General features: G+C 45.1%; 1 long non-coding RNA gene across 1 annotated transcript; it reads right to left on the minus strand.

Moving 5' to 3' along the window:
- Positions 1 to 220: 220 nt before the first annotated feature.
- On the minus strand, positions 221 to 1,461 carry LOC132668335 (uncharacterized). Its single transcript, XR_009605537.2, has 2 exons — positions 1,198 to 1,461; positions 221 to 876 (listed from the first exon to the last, which is right to left on the minus strand). It is a non-coding gene; the product is annotated as an uncharacterized LOC132668335 (long non-coding RNA).
- Between the last annotated feature and the right edge of the window lie 21,335 nt (positions 1,462 to 22,796).

Below are 22,796 nucleotides of genomic sequence, written 5' to 3' on the forward strand. Positions count from 1 at the left end.
ATCCGAGTCTTGATTTCAGCTCGGGTCAGGATCTCACAGTTGATGAGATCGATCCCTGCATCAGGCTCTGCACTGAGAGCACAGAATCATGTTTGAGATTCTCTCTCTCCCCCTCTCCCTCTGCCCCTCCCCCACTTGCTTTTTCAAAATAAACAAACAAACAAGCATTTAAGTGACAATAACTGAGACGCTGAACCTAAGAACAGAGGCACTGATAAAATTTTCTTGCTGGTTTTGTTTTTCTTTCCAGAGGAATGGAAAAAGGTAGAGAGTTTTGGCTGGTTGAAGGTACCCGGATGGAATACTTTAAGCCAAGAACATAGGTGAGAGGGCCAACTCTGTAACGTCCACGTGAGGATGAGCATTCATTCAGGGATCTTTCCCACTGCAAGGAAGTTCTCCCCTGCAGATACGTTTGGGATATACGTGCCACCGGCCACAGTTAATTGAGTCGCCTGAGGGCTCACATTTGAGATCCAGCAATGTAATTTAATCTCTGTGGGTACCTTGAACTGAGAGTGGGATAAACCCTGAGGTCTTAAAAGACACAGAGAAACAAAGAAAGCTGGTCCCGAGGGAGAAGGGTACCCAGAGAGGTGAAAATGACGCCGTCCTCAGGGTGCGCAATTACTTGAGCCACTGAGAGAGAGACGCTGAGGGAGAGGCCATCTTGGATCCTATCTTCTTCTTCAGCCTCTTCCCAAGATCGGCCATCCTTCTTCACCTTCTCCCTTTCTCTTCTTCTCTGTGTTTTCTGAGGTAGCTTCAGCTCATTTGTATTCCTGGGAAGAAGAGAACCTTGACTGAAACAAGGCTGGAGACGGGCCATGGTTTGAGATGTCACCAGCGTATGGTTAGTAGGTAAGGAAGTGAGTTCTAGAAAGAGAACACAAGGGCACGCATGAAAACAAACAAGTATTGAAGGGCAGCAAAGTCTGTAGGAAAAAAAAAAAATGAGGTAAACCAAGAAGCAAGAGACCCGGCAGAAGTTGTGTTTTAGGAAGCCAAGAAAGCAGTAGTTGTAATAAAAAGGCTAAGGTGAATTCCAACGGGGAACGTTTGTAATTATAGTAAACGTGACTGTTATCAAATATCCTTTTTTCTTGTTGGTGCTGAGAGAATACATATATAGCACTTGGAAGGGTGGATTTATTCCCCAAGTAATGCCGAATTCCAAATGCTGACGTAAGTCCTCACCTCTCCATCAAAACAGAATCCCCGAAAGGCTTTGTTGGCTCACCAGCCAGTTTCCATTTCTTTCTCAGTCAGTGTGTATGTCCCATCATCATCCAGGGAATCATTTCCAGGAGGATCATTTCCTTATTTCCCCATATCCCCCATTGCTGATCACAGTGACAACTTTATCAGCAACTCCCCAGGTAGGCAAAGGTAGGAACCAGAAATCCGTCGGACTCTTCAAAACTGTTGGCGGGAAAGTACAGGGAAGTGATTGGCTCACAAAGTTCATTTCTTCAACTGCCAATTATTCACATTGTTACCTCACCGGAAAGCGGGGCGGGGGTGGGGGGGGTTGCGGAATGTAGAACTCTCTGAAGGCAGGATTGGGCCATCTTGGTAGATCCAACAGCCTGTTGATCATTTGAGCGCTCAATAAGTCGTGGCCACATTGAAAGTGCATTCCTCACTGCACAAAATTGCCACCATTCTCCGCGTTCCCGTGGAATTTCAACCATTTTAAATGGCTAACGTTTCCAAAGGTGGCCCACCCAAGGCAAGAGTTCAAGTGCTGTTAGCAAGACGTCAGCATGTATCGTCCAAACTAATTCCTCCCAATTTTTAAACTCTGTTGCAGGACACCTGCACGTTTTGCAATGTTAAGCAAGTATTTATAACAATCGTTAGCTTTGTGCCCCTGACTCTAGCTCCTTTAACTGATGAAACTAATCCAATTTGCTAACAAGTAAGTAAACCCGGGGAGAAGAAAGGGGAGAGATAGCTAGTAAGTTTTTAAGTGCCTGGAAGAAACTAGAAGTCTCTTCTTCAATAGGGCTTCTTTTTAAATGAACAAAAGCACGTGTGGCATTTGGATGTAATAACAAATTAGAAGCGAAATGTAGGCAATTCAGAATGTTTGGGGGGAATACGTGAGTTTACAGAATCCAGACCCTTTTTTTTTTTTTTTTTTTACTCTCTACATTAGAAAGGAAAAAGTCGAAAAGCTTTTCAAAGGGCTGAAATAATCAGCCCAGCTTCGTGTAGTGGCAGGGAAATAAGTTTCCAGGAATCCTCAAACCTTTCAAAACTCCCTTGCATTTTTTTTTCCCCCGAAGGGAAGTTTTAAAGGGAGGTCTTGATCTTGACTTCATCGTTCTTCTACAGTAAGTCACTTCTCAGCCTCCAGGCCAGGACGGACGGGGCCACAAGAAATTTCAGTAGGTCACTAAAACAGTGATTTTATTCACTGGCGTGGAGTGGACTAGGGGTGATGTTTTAGTAATAATAAGTGCCAAGCTTTTGAGTGATCACGGGCGCGCACACACACACACACACACGGACAGAAGCAAATTTCTTCCTAGATCACTAACATTCTGTCCCATGCATGGGGACAAGCGTTCGTGTCTAGGAGAGATGCGTTAAGGCACCACAGCCAGCTGCCAGAAACTACCTCTCCTAAGAACCCCTTGGAAAACATAACTCACTTGTGTGCTACCGCCAAAAACAAAGTGTCATCGCTTTTTTCTCCGGGCAAAGCCTGTGCGGTAACTTGACCCCACGGAGCACGACGCATAGCACAGAATAGCGTGAAAGGAAGGGCAGCTGGGCCTTAAAATAATCGTTACTGTTACCTACAAATAATCATCTATTGGTGGGGTTTTTTTTATACGCCGGGACTTTAGTCTGAAATAATATATGGGGTTTGCTTTGACACAGGACAATACGGACGACATCTCATCACCACAAAACTTGGATCAGAAGAAGTCTAGCCCTTCCTTGCGTCTGGTACGAAGCTAGAAATGGTGCCTCTTGTATCTCTAAGGCTCATTTCAGCCTCAAAAGGGGTGGCACTGCAATGCCCAAACTGGTGACAGGAAACTGAAGTTGAGACAAATTAATGTTACTCAACCAGCAGACAGCCGAATTGAGTTTGGGGCTTTGGTGTCAGAAAAGCCACCTTCCAGACGAGCCCCGGGCTGTACTCTTCCGTAACAGATCCATCTCAAAGCATCTTAGAATTCTACAGGTAACAGAGATTTTAGGGATCATCTCATCTTCCTCTTTGAGGAGTCAACCCCCCCCGCTTTAAACTCTCCTGTCCTGAACCAAGTCATGATCCTTCATTCCCTACAAATCTTGTCTTTGACCAGTGTTCCCAATCTACCACTGATCTCACCATCCAGTGGATCATTCCATCCGAAAGCCCATTCTTGAGGACATGTTCTCATTAGATTTTCAACCTAACTCATTACCAAGTGCTGCCCACAGCCTCTCTTAAATATCCCTTCATTCTGTCCATCTAGCGCGAGCCCCTCAAGTCTTGACTGGTCAACTGTAATAACGACCTACTTGCTTGACCTGTTTCCGCTCTTGGTCTCCTCCAATTTTTTTCCAATTTGGATCTGACCATACCTTGTCCTCTTGCCACACACCTGCCTCTGCAACCACTGTGTCTACTATGCTGCCCTTGCCCCCTTGCTGTCCATCCTCCAACCCTGCGCACCTGCCTCACTTCTCCCCTGCACATTCTGTTCGCTCTACCTGTGCAATACTTCATCACATCTCACCTCAAGACCGGCTCCCTCCCTGAAGGCTCAGATTCCCCCCTACGCACTCGGATGGCCACTTCTTTCTCGCTGTTGCAATTCTGCTGCATCCGTATTGGCATTTGATTAATGTCCTTCTCTCCCAGTTGACTCCAAGCCCTGTGAAGGGCATGTGCCACCTCCCTGAGCTCACTTTTGAGCCCTCAGAATCTAGCAGCGTTCGTGCTATATGGTAGATGTTCAATAAATATTAATTGAATAAATCCTCCCTCTCCATTTTATAGATCATAAAGTTGGGTTCCTTTGAGGGTAAGTAAATCTCTCAAGGTGCACAGCTGGTTAGGGGCAGAATTGGACTTGAAACCCACACGCCCTCACTCCAGGGTCACTGCTCCTTCCCCTGCGGGCCCCTCCCAGCAACCCGCACCCACCTCCGATCTGCCCCGATTCTTCTGGTGCCTTGTCACCCCCTTGACACACGCATACACTAGCTGTATGTAGAAGGCACAGTTCTTTGCAGAACCAAGATGGCAGGGACTGAAGGACTCCATCCTCAAAGTCACGAGCACAGTAAACAACGCCAGCTTCAAAACTGAATCCTCAATAAGCCCCTCGATCCAGGCGTTCCTTCATCGTGGCAGGAGGACGGTTTCCTCAACTGTCACCATCCCATCAATTATTGGCTTCAGTAGGGAGGGAGACGGTCCTTCTAACACACAATGGAAATTGAAGTTAATCTAATTCGTTTGAAGGAGCACCTCAGTGCCATGGTGGTAGGCGCAGAGATGAAAGACGGAAAGACCGTTGGAAATTGATGGTTATGTTCGGTGTAGTTTTAGATTGGAGGTAATTTCCAGAGATTTGTTTTATCATTAAAATCCCATACGCTGATGAGACCCAACTGCTTAACTCTTTAAATACCCCCAGACAGACACACACACACACACACACACACGCACGCACGCACAACTTCAGGTAAAAGGCTACAAAGGTTAGAGACAAATCAGTTCTGACTTCTGTATTTCTTCTTTGGTTTGGGTGGCTGTGTAAGGTGTCTTTTTTTTCTCTCTCTCTCTCTAGTGTAAAATACATAAATAGGGTGCCCAAGATTAATTCGTGTGGTGGCTTGTGATGAATACTTGGCATGAGACCCATACTATTTCGGTCAAAAGCCTAACCTTCTGGGGCTCCTGGGTGGCTCAGCCGGTTGACACTTGATTCTGGCTCAGGTCATGATCTCACAGTTGGTGGAACCAAGCCCCACATCAGGCTCCGTGCTGACAACATAAAGCCTGCTTGGGATTCTCTCTCTCTCCCTCTCTCTCTGCCCTTCCCCTGGCCATGCTCTCTCTCTCTCTCTCTCTCTCTCTCTCTCTCTCTCAAAATAAATAAATAAACATTTAAAAAAAGTGTAAGCTTCTCAATGAATTATCCAGTGCTCCCACACCTAGATCTGCCTGTCGATGTATTAAAAAATCATGCGCACTCGGCCTCCGTTTCTCATTAATAATATGGCACTTGCCCATATTTCAGAAGGAAACTGATGGGGCATTATTGAGAAATAGTGACCGCATTCCAAACAACTGAAGTGCAGCTCAAGAGAGAATATGTCAGCAGCTGCTTAATAATGCTTTGTATAATAAAATATTCATATCATCATATATTTCCCATCATAGAGGCTGGATCTTAATGCCATTTTAATATTTTTTTCCGACTAAAATAAAATTTTAATTAAGGCTAAAGATATATTGCCTAAGGAAAGCTAAACTGTTTAAAATTAACTGCTTGAATACTTGTTGCTATCCTACAAACTGCCATAAAAGAAAAGAAATTAAGTACTCGAGAGATTAACGCAATTTTGAAAGCTGTACCACCGCCCCCCCCCCCACCTTCCCCTTTTAGATACGCCTAGCTGAGCCATAACTATTTTTCTCCACTCAGCCAGACTCCAGCTTTGTGGCTTTTTTTTTTTTTTTTAATAACCTGGCTTTTCAAGGCCCTGCTCCCGAGAGCCTTTTCATTTCTGCCGCACTACCTACAAGCAGATTTCTTCCAGTTGCCCCACACAGTCCAATGGCCTCCCTTTCTTCGTTGCTGAAGCATTTCATTGCCGTTTCATTGACGGGGTGGTGTTCTGTTACCGTGCAATCAATAGTTCAGCGCTTCCCAGCACACCGATTAGCTTGTCACTCAGGACCTGGGGGAGGTCGTGTAAATCCCAGAATACCAGGGGCCAGGAGTTTGGAAACGGAAGAATGCAAGCAGCGCTCCCCCCCCCTCCCCGCCCCCCCGTGGTTGTTCCCCACCTGTTGCTCTCCAGCATGTGCAAAGTGAATTAACTTTGTGTGTGTGTGTGTGTGTGTGTGTGTGTGTGTGTGTGTTGCAATATGTCTTAAAGGTCAACGGCGATGGAAGGCTTAAGCTCTGGGAATATTTTCCCTCATTACAAAAAATCCACCGCTCCCGATCAGTTACTGGGGCCGTGACCAAAAGGGAATTTATTCTCCGATAAGCTAAATTTGACCAACAGGGTGGCGGGTGGGAGGAGGGGGCGGGGGAGCGGGGGAGGGAGGGGGAGGAGTCAGAAAGAGCATCTAGGGAGGGAAAAGTTGGCAATGCAAGAGACTGAAAAGATAAGCACGAAAGGATGATGCATGATTTCTTGGCCCGCAGACCAAAAAACAGGGCAAGTATTCGAACTAATAGGGGATTAGATAATTACCGTCTGTGAGGACATGATTACGAAGGGATGTTACTTTAATATATATATGTGTGTTTAAAAAGGCTTCAAATTCCATCGTGGAAAGCTGTGCAATCAAGTACTTAAAGTGTCAATGATGCCTTCCAGTCAACCTCAGGAAATCTTTGTACAGATATTTATTATCCAAAGCCACGTCACCTCAGACCACAAAAGGAAATTCTGCGCTTAGTACCTACAGGCACTACGGTCTGAGAAGGGTTTCCTTTCAGCACTCGGAGTTTTCTTGCAAAACCTCCATAAACTCACCACAAACCACAATGTAAACCAGTGCACTTCAGCTATAACTCGTTAACCTAATTCTCCCAAATTAATTCACCCATTTTAAAAGGGATTTCTGACTAATGATGCAAACAGGAGCGCTCCAGAGCCACGAGAACACCCATTGGAATTCAAAGGCTGGCAGGGAAAATATTAATCTTGGGGGCGGGGGCGGGGGGGAACGCATAAGGAAAACACTGAATCCTACAGGGCCAAATGTAATATTTTTAAAAGTTTAACTTAATGCCATCTAAGAAATAAATATGTCCATTTCAGGGCAGAGAATGTATGTGGCCTCCCAAGTCCATTTCCCTCAAGGGATAAAAGAATGTGTATTCTGTTTTCAGTGGCGGGGTCCCTTATCTTTCTGCTATGCCATATGTAAGGTTGCTAGACAAATGTTACAAAGGGTTGAATTCTAACTGGGTTTTTATTTTTTACTTAGTTTTTAATGTTTTATTTATTTTTGAGAGAGAGACAGAGAGATAGGGGCACCTGGGTGGCTCCGTTGGTTAGGCGACCAACTTCGGCTCAGGTCACGATCTCGCAGTCTGAGTTCGAGCCCCCGCATCGGGCTCCGTGCTGACAGCTTTGAGCCTGGAGCCTGCTTCGGATTCTGTGTCTCCCCCTGTCTCTACCCCTCCCCTGCTCACGCTCTGTGTCTCTCTGTCTCTCGATAATAAATAAACGTTTTAAAAAATCAAAAGAAAAAAGAGAGAGAGAGAAACAGAGACAGAGAGAGAGACAGAGAGAGACATAGTACGAGCGGGGGAGGGGCAGAAAGAGAGGGAGACAGAATCCACAAAACAGGCTCCAGGCTCTGAACTGCCAACACAGAGCCCGATGTGGGGCTCGAACTCACAAACCACGAGATCCTGACCTGAGCCGAAGTCAGAGGCTACACTGACCCAACCACCCAGCCACCCCATCTAAGTGACTTTTTCAAAATGTGAGTATTTTATTTGTTCCCTCCCTCCTTCGTTTTGCTCATGTACTTAATTGCACGGGCATTTACGGCACCCACGCCACTGTAACTGGCAATGAGGGATGCCGGGATATGGATATGACCCGAAGAAATTAACCCGCTCTCTGGACTCCAATCTTCTCAACTCTGCAACATACCGAGTCCTGCGGGGTTCGGAAACAGAAACTCATTCCCCGTAGGTGGTAAACACAGCAATTCCACTAGGCTGACTCAGCGTTGGCTTCTTTTCCAAACTCTCTTGCTTCCTCTTTCTCTACAAGCAGTACATCCTAACTTTGCGCATGTTCTCAGAAGATTTGGTGACCCAAAATCAAACAGGGCTTTCACACCTTGAGAAAATGACATCCCCGCTGGGGTAATGGGCATTGTTTCTCCTACGAGCGTTCAATTGTTGCTAACAGGTGCTTTTTCTCAAAACACGCCGCTACCTTTAGCAGGTGAATTCAGGAGTTGCTACAGGAACGACTTAAAACTTGTGTCACTACGAAAAAAAAAAAAAAAGGGGAGAGAGAGACAGACACAAAGAAGAGTGATCTGGTGTTGCCTTGTGATTCTCTGAGAATTTTCCCCAGCGCTTGCCAGATCCACCCACATCACTCTGGTCCCAAAGTAGATAAGTGATGTACGTTGGGTAGACAGATATTTGCATAGACTTGAGAGCGTAACCCTATGTTTACAAGAAATGGGGAACGATATTGGAAATTTCTTTATCAACCTTCTGTTTAAATTTCCATCTGTAATCAAAATTATCTTAGCTGTGGGGTTCCCGGGTGGCTCAGTTGGTTTCAGCACAGAGCCCGACGCGGGGCTTGAACTCACTAACTGTGAGGTCATGACCTGAGCCAAAGTTGGACACTTTAACCGACTGAACCATCCAGGTGCCCCTGATTTATCAAATTTTTAATTATTTTGTTTAGTTCAAAAATATTGTATTAGTTTGTGTAGTTCAGAGAACATTGTATTTCTGTTACCTTTCACCGTATGTTAACATTGCATAAATTTGAGAATCATCTCAATTGTTTCTCTAAACCTGGGCCCAATCAGCCATCTTAAATAGCAGTAGCTACCAATAGATGCTGCTGGAACACACACAATTCTCCGATATCTGCTCATTTCCGTGAGTATACCATTGCCTAAGGAATTCAAGAAATGAGGTGACTCAACTCCATTGTTCTTTCTGGATAGGATTAAAATCTAGGTTTTTTTAACTACCATGGAAAACCTGACACCCCAGGGACATCCAGAGCTCCAGTACCCTGTCCAAATCTTATCGCGGTGGCTGATTATATTTTGGATTTTACTCGATTGAAGGTTCAAGAAGAGTTCACAGGAATTATAGCTACCATACACCTAGATAACATAACAATGGTAGTAAATAGGCAGAGGAACAAAGAGAGAAGTCAAAAGGAAGCCAGTAAGGCAGATGCATTCTGGCACCAAGTGGGGGAGGGTTCAGCTCGGAGTTCGGGCTCAGGTGACTGCCACTGTTGTCTCAACTGCCACCCACAAAGGTCTGAGGGTGACACTGTTTGTAGTTATTCAACAAGTTGTAGCAGACACCGGAGATGAAATTTTATTTGGCCACCCCAGAGCCATAATGGAGAGAAAGTGAACGGTAAATGTCTTTATTTTTATAGAAACCGTTATATAAAAACATGCTAAGTTGACCTGTTGAGCTATAAATTCTGTTTATCTAATTATCTGAATGACTTAAGGATGAATTTATCTGAATTTCAAATTATGATTGGCTTTACATTAAGTACTGCAAATGTGAATTCCGCATCCCATGCAACAGATTCTTCTTTTCATTAACCAATTGTCAGGACCTTTGCCTGATATTATAGTTTTTCAAGAACCGGCTATAAATGTACGCAAAATCCCAATTCTACAAGTTCTGTTCATTCGGGTCAAGGCTCTTCATTCTTGGGAAAATCGTTTCCAAATCCTTTCCGCCAACGACACACGCCCAATCTCTACCTCCGCGTGTGCAGCAGAACTTGCTTCTTATTTTCATTATTTTGCTTCATCATCTACCCTCTGGTAGGAAGAAGAGGAGGCAAGGATGGCTGGAAAGGAGAATGGGAAGGATGGGAAGGGGAATGAAGTTGCTCCAAATAGTAAAGGGTGCCATATTGTCAGTGTTCATTGGTCCCCAGCACCTGCAGCCACATTGTCCGTGTTTGCTGGTCGGGGCGCTCTCAGAGCTTTCTGCTTAAACATCAGACCTTCCAGGTAGTGGCCTAAATTAGCAATCCACTCTAATGTCAGCAGTTGTGATGAGGAAGGAGCAAAAACCTTGGGGTCAGGTGGACCTGGTGTTAAATTCTACCCTTGCTGCTTAGGAACCTGTCTTGAGACGTTCGTTGGGTCTGTTACTTAACCTTTCTGAACCTTAGTTTGGCCTCAGTTGTAAAAACGAGATGACAGGGTGGTCATTCCTTATCGGCAGTGTCACTTGCCCACGGTCACCAGCCATCCAGAAGCAGATGATCCTCCCTCTGACGTATGATCAGAAGGTCAGGAGGAGCCTAACGCTATGTCATAATGCCTCTGTCATTCCTTCCCACAGTGTGTCAGCATATGGGAATTTTATCATCTCACATCATCACAAGAAGAATGAATACAGTACAATAGGATATTTTGAGAGAGAGAGAGAGAGAGAGACTACATCACGTAACTCTTACTGCAGTATTTTCCTAATGGATCTATTTTACTATTAGTTGTTGTTAATCTCGTTTTAATTATTTTTTAATGTTTATTTATTCTTGAGAGAGAGAAAGAGAGACAGAGACAGAGCGCAAGCGGGGGAGGGGCAGAGAGAGAGGGAAACACGGCATCTGAAGCAGGCTCCAGGCTGTGAGCTCTCAGCACAGAGCCAGGCGCGGGGCCCGAACTCCCAAGCGATGAGATCACGACCGGAGCCGAAGTCACACGCTTAACCGACTCAGCCACCCAGGCGCCCCCCTTTCTTAACCTCCCACTGTGCCTAATTTATAAGTCAAACTTTCTCATGGGTATGTATGTATAGGAAAAAAAAATATAGCACCTAGAGGGTTCAGTACTATTCACCTTTGCAGGTATCAGCTGGAATCAAGCATCAGTCTTGGAATGTGGCCCCCGTGGATAAGGCAGAACAACTACAACATCGGTTTTCAGGACTGTTATTAGGATTCGCAATATACGCAAGCACCTGGTAGCACGTGGTCCGGGACAGGCTGGACACTCCATAAAAACGTAGATGATGTTATTAAGTATCCTGCTGAGAAATAAATCTATTATATCCCCAGAAATGAACTGTCTTGTTTCGTTTTCATGCTTCTTTATTTCTTTTGAGAGCGAGCGCGTGTGTGTGCGCACACAGGGGAGGGGCAGAAAGAGAAGGGGAGAGAGAATCTCCAGCAGGCTCTGCACCGTCAGCACAGAGTCAGACAAGGGACTCGATCCCACGAACTGCAGGATCACGACCTGAGCTGGAATCGAGCGTCGGATGCTCCACCCACCGAGCCGGCCAGGCACCCCGCGCAGTGTAACACATTCTAAGCCAAGTGGCCAAGTCACATGATTTTCCGGATCGTGCATTCAGTCCCAGCGCTTTTAAGGTCCTAACCCTAGTGTCTTGAAGACACTAGAATGTCATATTATCCAGGCCTCATCAGGGGACCTAGGAGGGATCACCAGGTTGTCCGTCCAAGGAGACGGGAATGCGAAGAGAGAGGTGCGATGTTTTTAAACTTCTAGTTGTTTAAATTGATGTTTTTAGTACTTCTTAGTGAACCATTAAGCCCTAGGCAAAGTAGTTTCTAGACATCACTTCTTTGAGACAACAAATCTATAAGGCACGTACTATGGTGCACAGATGCTCTGAAGTAGAGAAAACTGAGACACAGGGAAGAAATTCCCTCCCGGTCCCCTGGCCTGTAAGTGGAGTTGATGAGATTTTAACTCGCACAGTTGGACTCTAGAGCATGTCCTGTTAACTTCTACGTCAAGATAAATATAAGGAGCCAAGCAACAGATCAAGGTTGTGATGGAAGAGGTGCTAAAGGATGGGACAGAAGGAAGAGGAGGAAACACAAATTTTAGGTACCGACGTCAAAAGATTTGGCAAGGCACCAACAGGTACCTTTGGTTGGTTGACTTTGGCTCAACAGGCACAACTATTTGTTTCAGGGCCAAGGACAGCCTCTCAAAGGGACCAGGCCGAGCTAGCAAACTCAGCACATTTCCGTGCAACTTACGACGTCTCCTTCTGAAACCACAAGGCACTTTCTCAAAAAGAAGGCTTTTAGATAGACAGACGGATGGCCAAGAAGCGTATGAAAAGATGCTCAATATCATTAACCATTAGAGGCATGTAATTCAGAACCACAATGAGATACTGTTTCACACAAACTAGGGTGGCCATCAAGAAGACAGACAATAACAAGTGTTGACAGGATGTGAAGAAATTGGAAGCTTCGTACGTCGCTGGCAGGAACGTGAAAGGGGAGTAGCCACCACGAAAAACAGTTTGGTGATTCTTCAGTTAGTTAAACAGAGAATTGCCATATGACTTAGCAACCCCACCCCTAGATATATATCTGAAGGAATTGAAAACAGATGTTCAAACAAAACCGTGTATACAAATGTTCAGAGCAGCACAGTTCATAGTAGCCCAAAGGCGGAAATATCCCAAATGTCCATCAACGGATGAACAGATAAACAAAATGAGGCATATCCCTATAATGGGGTACTATTCGGCCATAGAAGAGAATGGAGTTTGGGTACATACTTCAACCCGAATGAGCATTAAAAACATCACGTTATGTGAAACATGCCAGGCACAAAAGATTACATACGGTATAATTTCATTTATATGAAATACAAAACTCAAGTCGACGGGGCACCTCCGTGGCTTACTCGGTTAAGCATCCGATTCTTGGTTACGGCTCCGGTCATGATCTCATGGTTCGTGGGTTCAAGCCCCACCTCGGGCTCCACGCTGTCGGTGCGGAGCCTGCTTGGGATTCTCTGTCTCCCTCTCTGTCTCTGCCCCTACCCCAATCACTCTCTCTGTCTCTCTCTCTCTCAAAAAATAAAGAAATAAACTTAAAAAAAAATTTCTTGTAATCGAGTCAAAAACAAAAACAAAAACAAACCTGGAGATAGAAAGCAGACGAGTGGTTGGCAGGGCTTGGGGGCTGACAGGAGACAGGAAGTAACTGCTTCATGGGAAAGGGGGTTCCTTTGGGGCTGATTAAAATGTCCTCCTTAGTGATGATTAGCTATACTGTCACCAATGGCAGCAAATGTCACTAATGGTAAAGTTCGTGTTCTACGTGTATTACCACAATTTGAAGAAAGAAAAAGAAAACCTTTATGGAAGCCCAATATGTCAAATAGATCAAAATATGGCCTCTGGCATAGATACGGACCCTAGAGTCATTGACTTCCACCTCACTGGAAACACTGTCATTAAAGCAGAGAAGGCCAAGTTTACTCGTATAACCCGGACCCTGCAGCTCTGAGGAAAAGCAGAACTGAAATGTCTCTGTTGCCCACACGGAAATGCCAACAAAGCTTTGAGCCAAATGCTAAAGAAGAGTTTTTGCTGGCTAGAATTTACAGAATGCACACGAAGAATGTTAATTTGTGTGGAAAACTAAAAGCTAGCGCCTCGAACAAACAAAAGTGCAGGGGATTTTTAGGGTTATTTGTAAGTTTTTACAGAGAGAAAGCATTAGTCCACGTACCAGAACTAGTCTCCGTTGGCTGTCCTGGGAAAAGGAAGTGTAAGAAGTCGTCTCACTTTATAGCACAAATTGCCATGTCTCCATTATTCCCACAAAGCCGGGCTCTACCTTTTCATTTAGGTTTGGGGACACGTCTCCCAACATGAACCCAGCATTTTAAGGTACACGCCATTCGTGGCTTTGAAAGGTGGAGTGGAAGAGGTGGAGTTCTCTGTGTCCGCTGGTCCCCTAAGAAGCATTCCACTTGGTACGCTGAGTCAGGATTCAGGATTCAGCCTTTCTCCGGGTGCCGCAAAGGAATTATTGGGTGACCGTGCTCCCGCGCTAGAACCACACTTGAACTTGCAGGTTCTTATCTCTTCTGTCCTTTCTCCCTCTGGACAGTCTCCTACAGCTGATTATGAGGCTCCAAGTGTTTGCATCTCCACCTGGCAAGGGGTTTCCTCATCGTAAGGAGTAGATTTTACTCAAGGGCGACGTGGGCAAGGGTTAGAGTCAATGCTGGAACCGGGCTTTCTGGCCACTGTGTGTGTGTGTGGCCCAAGAAACAGCTCTCGACTTGTTGGTAAGAAGCCTTAAACCCAGATTATAGCACCTCTCTCTCCAGAGTGCTCTTTTTGGGTAGGAGGTGAAAGGTCATCCTCTCAGACTGGATAGTTGTACTCAAGCAATTACAAGACCCCAGCGTTTCTACAAAAGAGATCTTTGAAATTCCATCAAGAGATTTTTTTTTTTTTTTTTTTTGGCAACTGATTTACAGAAAAGTACAATGAAGCAAAGGGCAGCATCGTTCAAGACCATTTGGTGGACAAGGCCGCAGGTTTTAAGTTCTAGTATAATTTTTAACAGCAAAAAAATAAAGATGTCTTAAAAACTTGCGAGTAAGCGACTGTGCATTATCGGTCCTATTTGAACCGCCTAAAAAGTATCTCCATTTATTTCGTCAAGGTCCAAATATCAAAAGAGGTGAACATTGAACAATTGAGATGCCAGAATACAAGAAATCTGAGCAGATGTAGATAATACTCAGTAGAACATTGTGGGTGGCCTTGGACTCCCAATGACACATCTTTATTTTCTCTGTTCAACTTGGGGAATTAAAACTGCTGAAATGAAAACCAGATTCGATTTTTTTTTTTCTTTTCTCTGGGCACCATTCAACCAAGGACAGTGACTTGCTCGAATTTTCTCCGTTCTTGAAGGGCAATTGTCAAATGGGAATTCTCCAACATAAGGTGTCGAGTCGCTGTATTTCTGTGTCAGAGTGCAAAGCCTGTTGTGGGTCCGAGATGCCCTCCTTTGGCCTTAATATAATCAGAGAGAATTTAGGTCAACACTTGTGGTGTAGTGAGTAAGTTTATCCATAGTTAATACTTGCTTTCCTTGAATTCCTTTAGGGCACTGCACACATTTTTTTTGACCAGATCCTTCCTCTTGTTTTCTCCACACTTGTTGAGAAGAAAACCATTTTGACAAAGAGAATTTCAAAGCGGAAAATAAATGATCCGTTTTAGGAAATACCTTCGCCCTAAGACCTTCTTATCTTGTCCTGCACAAAACAACCACGCTCTTCGACAACATGTCCCAGCAACTTGCAAGAAAGTCTGAAGAGTAATTAAGTGGTGCATTGCTATCGTTAAATCGAGGGCTGGAAGTTGGCACATTCACACTCCTGGGCTATAAAATGGAGGCCCAAATAATCATTCACTCGGTTTGCAAATACTGACCAGGAACGTTGAGGTTTTGATGACTTCGCCGCAAAGCAGAGCGACGAGAAATCAACCTGGAAGTGACCTCAGGGTACGGTCATGAAGTGCAAAGTGCAGAAGGTTCCAACGGAGCGTGACCAATAAAGGATGACGACTAAAAAAGGCATTGAAGTTTGTCACGTATTTAAAATTGAATATCAGAGAAAGATCAGTTTACATTCACAGGGTTAAAAAATAACACTTTAATGAGAACTTTTCAGGGTAGAGGCCATGTGTCTGATGCCATCTTGGGCCTGGAAGGGCACATGAATGGAGGTGGGGTAGGGACAGTAATGTTCTTATGCTTCCTTGTATGCTCAGCTCTTAAAAAGGTACATTAAAGTATCACGTCAGACAACAGAGATGTAGTGTACCTATAATTCAATTTTTTGAGATATAATTGACATATAACATTGTATTAGTTTCAGGAGCATGACATAATGATTTTTCTTTCAAAATGATTACCACAATATGTCCAGTTAACATCCATCACTACACAAAATTACAACTGTTTTTTCTCATGATGAGAACTTTTTTTAAAACTTTTTTTAATGTTCACTTACTATTGAGAGAGAGGGAGAGAGACAGACAGACAAACAGACAGAGAGAATGTGAGCAGGGGAGGAGCAGAGAGAGAAGGAGACACAGAATCCGAAGCAGGTTCCAGGCTCTGAGCTGTCAACACAGACCCCGAGGCAGGGCTCGAACCCACGAACGTGAGATCATGACCTGAGCCGAAGTCAGACGCGCAACCGACAGAACCACCCAGGCGCCCCTCGTGATGACGACTTCTAAAAGATCGACTGTCTTCGTATCTTTCAAATATGTAATACAGCAATATTAACCATAGTCACCGTGTTGTACAGTACATCCCCATGATCTGTTCTCCATTTTTCTTTTTCATGAGGTGGTTCTTCTTTCGAAGGAAACCGCAAAAAGGCCAAGTCCTTAATGCCCTCCTAACCATTGAATGTTTGCTCTGAAAACCTTGGGAAATAGCCTCCTCGTTCCATTCCTCACCTAATTCTTCAGGAAAATCGCCTCTGAGAGTGAAAGAGTTCAGTTGCCCCGCTGATGTCCGTGGAGTCTGAGCAAATCTTTCATGAACTGCAGCAAACCATAAGCCTGGCCCACCTTGTGTGAGGTACTATTCCGGGCCATAGACGGACAACAAGAAACAGAACAGACACAAGTCTTGCCCTCACGGAGTTTAGATTCTAGTAGGGAAGGACAGACAGGATCGATGAAGCACATGATTATTTGTTATGTCAGCCGGTAATATGAAATGGTGAGGAGGAGAAAAGTAAATCAGGATCTGGCAGAGGGCACTGATATCTCACCTCGCGTGGAAATGGAAGGTTTCTCCTAGAAGGTAACCCTCGGGCAGAGACCCGAATGAAACGCGTCAGCGCCATGGGGACATCCGGGGAAGAACATTTTAGACAAGCGGAACAATAGAGGCAAAGACCCATCCACCCTGTCTGCTCATCCGGGCAGGAGTGTGCAAAGAATATCTGAGTAAGGGAACAGCGTGGCTGGAACAGAGTGAACGAGGCGGGAGGGTGGGGGAGAGGCAGGAAGCTGAAATAAAACTGAATCACAGATGAGCAGAAGGAAAGCTTGGGAAGCTACTGAAAAGACTTGCTTCGGAAAGAGTTGTGGTTCCAGAGGGATGACAAGTGGGAGGGTTTCTAGTACAAGGGCGCTTGTGAGTCCAGAGCAGGTCTTTGGAGAGCCAGGGCGGGGTGGAAATCGGTGGTGGTGACTTGGCCCGAGGTTTCTTCCTTGCCAACTAAACGATCCTTCAAAGAACAGAAGGAGTTGCCTAGGGCTAATCCAAACCTGCGGTAGATATTGCGGAATCCTCTCCACCAAACCCCAGCCCCATGGCCCCGCCACGGCCCCCACTCCAGTTACACGACCCCACACATGAGCGGGAAAGCGAGCAAGCAGCTCGGCTCCAAATTCCGGGTGTGGGAAGATTCATATTACATGAGTCAACGCATCTTCACTCCTCGAATCCGCCACAAATGAAAGCACTTCCTCTGCCCCCTCACAACATCTGGATGCTGCCTGCCGAGCCTCAGAGGCAAGTGGAAACATCTGGGTATCAGCAAAGAGGGAGAGCCGGGTGGCATCTAAATACGGTTTTGCAAAGTTGCACCAGTGAAAGCGGTGAAAAAGAAAGAAAAAAAAGAAAAGAAAAGAAAAGAAAAGAAAACGAAAGTTTGGCCTTTGATGATGTAAATGGACAGGAGATTTCAATACACTTGTCTATTTTCCGTCCAGCCTCCTCCCCCCCCATGAGCACCGTCCCCCCTCACCCCCGACCCCGCCATGGGAAAGAGACATGGCTTGATGACCAAGAAATGTGGCTCTGTGGCCAAGCGGGCCTTCCCCAGCTGATCTGACTATTGACTCCTGAACATGGAGCCTTTTTTTTTTTTTTTTTTTTTTTTGCCCTTTCCGCTCCAGCTAGCTAAGTTCCCCTTGGCGACTCTGCAAATCTGGAAATCCTGGGTAATTCTGGCACCGGCCGATCTCAACTCCCACTCTGCATGCTTTTTGTATGACCGGCTTTCACTCAGGAGGCTGGAGGGAAAAATGGAAGCAGTGTGCCTGCGAGGGAGACATGTGGCCCTCAGTCGTTTGATTCAGCGCCTACATACGACACGGCCATCGCTGTCAAACACAAAACCAGTGCAGCTAAAACGCTTAGCCATGTACTGGTCTGTTCCCACAGCTCCTGCAGAAAACCCCGAGTAACCGAGCCTCCAACATATCCCCCCTCCCCTCTCCAGCCCGAGCTTTAATGCAGAGGGGGGCAAGCTTCCTGGGGCTGTTTATTTTGGAAACAGTTGGAGCATCTGACCTCAAATTTTCCCATTGTTCAGCTATGGCCGTACAATCCCTTATATGAACTGAAATATCTTATAAGAAATGGTAAGGCAAACTTTGGTGGCTTGGGTAGAGGCTGGTTTGTTACTAGCAGGATTACATTATTATTATTACTATAAATATTAATGATTTTTGGTAGTAAGTGGGGGTTTTTTTCCCTTTTTTTAAAGTTTATTCATTTCAAGAGAGACAGAGAGGGCAAGTCGGGGAGGGGTCCAAAGAGAGGGAGACAGAGAATCTCAAGCAGGCTCTGCGCGGTCAGCGCGGGGCCTGATGCGGGACGGAACTCACGGAACGCGAGATCCTGACCTGAGCCGCAACCAAGAGTCAGACGCCCAACTGACTGGGCCACCCATTTAAACCGTTATACTTGCAGCCTTCTTGCGAGTAACTGGGTTCTCATAACCACCAGATATTGAATGTTCACTCCATTATATAAAACTATACTAAGGGTTTTACGTGTACGTTCGTTTAAGTTCTTGTCATGTACCTCGGAGATCCACGGTGTTAAGTGTATTTTACATATAAGATAGCCAAGGCACAGAAGAAAAGGAAAGTGAGGGAAGTGACTTCTTGCGGTCACTCAGACAGCAACAGGCAGGGCCGGGATTTGAATCCACATCTGACTGATTCTGAAGCCCACGTATTGAACCACTTGGCTAGATTCCAAGTTCACGTCTAGAAGTGGGAAGACATCTTCCTGCTAAATAAATGTGCACGCTGGAAAGCAAAGCCAGGGAATCTGTACTGTGACTCCCCCAACCCCGGTGTAGAAATCAGCCCTCGAATTCCCAGCCTCCCTTGCATGTCCCAAGGTGCCCCGGGCGTGTGACATACTCCTATGAGCATTTGGTTCAGACTCCTGGTCGGTCTTCCATTTTCTTGGTATGTGTGGCAACATAAGCCTCCAGCTTTGGGTTGCGATGTGGCGTTCCCAGGTTTGACCTCCAGCCGTGCTGACCACAGCAGTGTTGCAGAAGTTCCGAGAGTCTTCTAGAAGCTCAGGAAGGAGCAGTAACAATTGTCTGCCCATGCCGCAGTTTTGTGGCTTGATGTGGGGTACGTTTCTGGACACAGCCTCAAATCTATTTCTGCAGCACCCCCCTGACGATGATTCTGTGAGCTAACTAATTTCCTTTATTAAGTCTCTTTTCTCTCTCAACTAGCTAAGGTGGATTCTATTGTTTGCAACTACAAGCTGAACAATACGTTCCGAGGAAAGACACGTGGATGGAATGCATGTGCTTCCCCTTTCCCTGCAATTGTGTCTGCTGACCTGTCATCTAATGCCACCAATCCCCATAGAAACTGTCTGATCCCCCACAGAAAGTGCTGAGGTTATCCTGTGGGAAATAACACCTAACACCTCCCGTCATGGCATGGGAGTCAGAAAACAGAAGCTTGGGTCAGCCAAGAGCTTCTCTATTTGACCAAAACAAGAAAAAAAAAAAAAAAAAAAAGAGAAGAAGGAAAGGGAGCTTCAATTTTCCCACTGGAAGCCTCACCCACAGCGAATACAGATCCATTTTGTTAGGGGCAGGTCTGAAAACATGGTTCTTTCCAATCGTGCCCACAGGCCCCCTGGGAGTTGAAAAACACGAAATTGTACACAGTGGTGTTCTACTTGCCGAGAGTTGTGTTTACCACTCTCTGCTGATTCCACACGTTTCCAGACGAAGTCAGGCTCCATTTCGTTTCATTGAAGCAAAAGCCGTTCAGCTGTGCCCACAGTGGAGTAGAAAAGCATTCCACTCAAATGTTACTTACATCCGGGAGCAAGGGATGAGGGCCAGAAATGAAGAAGTGAAGCGTATGGTGGCCTTGACCGGGGCCAAGCAGAAAGCCGAGAGAACCCAACCACGGCTGATGCAAAGGAGCACAGGCAGGTAGTGTGGGAGCACAGCCAGGCTCGATGGGAGCATCCAGGAGACTGTGGTCCAGGCAGGCAGGTGGCACAACAGGTGAACATGTCACAGGAAGAGCTTGAGTCTAGGACAGGTAACCGGGTAGCAGCGGGTGATCCAGGAGCTTTGACGGCAGATGACGGCTCCTTTTTCTCCCCCCCCGAAAGAAGGTCTATTGAACGCTGCCAAAACATAACTTCGATTTAAAGTGGCAATGCAAATTCATTTAGCCGTGAAGCAAGACAAAGTTAAATGCCTTAGAAATTCATGATGTCTCTTTTGGGCAATAAAGGTACCACTTAATAGCATATTACTCCAGAGTTTATAAATTCTGGTGGTAGGTTTTTTTTTTTTTTTAATAGCAAACTTCTGCTGTTCCTACCCTGTGTTCTTGAAAAATACGAATGAGACTAGATACTTGACGAAGTAGAATATCACTTTTTTTTTATTAAAAAAAACACTTTTTTTAATGTTTATTCTTTTTTTTTCTTTTTGAGAGAGAGAGAGAGGGAGACACAGAATCTGAAGCAGGCTCCAGGCTCCGTGCTGTTAGCCCAGAGCCCGATGCGGGGCTCGAACTCGAGAAGCGGAAGATGGTGACCTAAGCCAAAGTCATCGCTTAACTTCCTGAGCCACCCAGGTGCCCCAACAAATTAGAATTTCTAAACTCCCTTAGAGAAGTTCCAAACCACACTGGGTTACATTAAGTTCCAACATCTCCACTATGTGTTTTTTGTTTTTTTTTTTCCCGTTAACATCCAAAAGGCAGAAATCCAACCTTAAAGGCAGCAACATATGATACAAAGGAAGTCTCAGAGTGGAATATAGAAGACAGTCCAGCATAATTATCAGTTTGGGGAAAAAAAAGTATATATATATATATACACACACACACACACACACACATATATATGGGCTGAAAAAATTTTTTACAGAAGTTAACAAGTGTAGCATCACAATTTGTGTGTACCTCAACTTTCCAATCTTAACCAATCTTCTCCAAACTCACTCATGCTATGTATGTTCATAATCCTCATGAGACAGCAAAAGCACATGATTTTTGATCTAATAGCTTCACTTGTAAGCAATCCATGTGAGCAAGGAAAAATCATATAGGCGGCCAAAATGTAGGTGCGAGATTATTTATCATAGTAACAATAACCCAAGTATCCGGAAATGGGGGAATTTTTAATCTGTATTATGTAAAACGATAAAAAAAATACTTACTAGGAATATTATAGAATTATTAAAAATATAAATTGTAAAGAGTATTCGTTAGTGAAACATGTTTCTGAAGTGAACGTGTAGCCTCCAAAACCACGGGTCAGTGATCCTAACCTAATTTTTCTTCTCAAAATTCCTGTGAGAAAAGACTGGAAGAAGAAAACAAAACAAAACAAAACAAAATAAAACAAAAAAAACGCCAAAGGATTTTCAGCCATGGGATTTCCAACGCGTTTCTGTTTCCTTCTTCATAGCTTTCCCAATTGTCTTGATGATTATGTAATATTCTTTTTATGTAATTGGAGAGATCGGTAGGTCCGACTTACAAGCCCTGAAAGAAACAAGCCCTGAAAGAAAACCAAACACTGACCAGGCAATACTTTTTCAGTTTTTAACCTGGTTGGAAGTGGCCTGCTCTTCTGACCTAGGGGTTAGAAGCAGTTGGGGGTAAGGGAAGTAAGAAGGTCATGTCTGCATCAGAAGGACAAAGGATGGAGGTCGAGGTGGTGAATAATCTCAGAAACAACATTTATTGTGAAGCGACTTGCTTCCGATTCAGAGAACAGCTTCCACAAAGTGACGGAAACCTAGCTCCCCTAAGGAAGGGCTACTTTGGGATCAGCTAGAAATTACCCGGACAACCCAGTTCTCAGCTGTCATTCTTTCTTGCAATGTGTCCTCTAATATCTCTGCAAAACCCCCTTCTTCTGTAAAGACGATCATGTCTTTAGGGGCCGGTCTGTCTTGTTTGCTGGGTGTTTACCATGGCAGTCTCTGTGCGTTATATTTCTTTGTGGTTTTTTAATGTTTGTTTCTGTCTGAGAGAGAGAGAGAGAGAGAGCACAAGCGCTAATGGAGGAGGGGCAGAGAGAGGGGGAGAGAGAGGATCCAAAGGGGGGCTCCGCGATGACGGCAGTGAGCCCCGTGCGGGGCTCGAACTCAAGAGCCCTCAGAGCCGAAGTTGGACATTTAACCGACTGAGCCACCCAGGCACCCCAGAGTACTTTAAATTTCTAACTGGAAAGTCTGGGAATTTGGTCTTAGAGTGGAAAAGAATATTGGAACCCTTTCCTGTCCCAGAAAATCTGATACTTGTAAGTACTCTTTGCATTTAGTTTAAGTAAGTGTATTTGATGCAATGAAGAAATCGATGATGTTGCTGGAGATAATGATGATGAGTGGCCCAGTTTCTTTAGCTGTGAAATGAGGAAACATCTATTTTACAGGGTTTTGGGGGAGAAGATAATGAGACGATTCCCTATAAAGCCCACGGCAGCGTCTGGCAATGACTTGTTTATTTATGTATTTATTTACTTACTTCCTTATTTTAGAGCAAGCCCGCAGGCACGAGAGTGGGGGGCAGAGGAAGGACAGGGGGACAGGGAGAGAGAGAATCTTAAGCAGGCTCTGTGCCAAGCACAGAGACTAAGGCAGGGCCCGATCCCAAGACCCTGGGTTCATGACCTGAGCGGAAATCAGGAGTCGGAGGGGCAACCGACCGAGCAACCCGGGCAACGAGTCATTTTTTAAGGGTGTTTTCCGTTGCAGTAGCTGGTCCCTGGAA

This window comes from Panthera onca, chromosome B3 (genome assembly GCF_046562875.1).
Source record: "Panthera onca isolate mPanOnc1 chromosome B3, mPanOnc1 haplotype 2, whole genome shotgun sequence".
NCBI lineage: Eukaryota > Metazoa > Chordata > Mammalia > Carnivora > Felidae > Panthera > Panthera onca.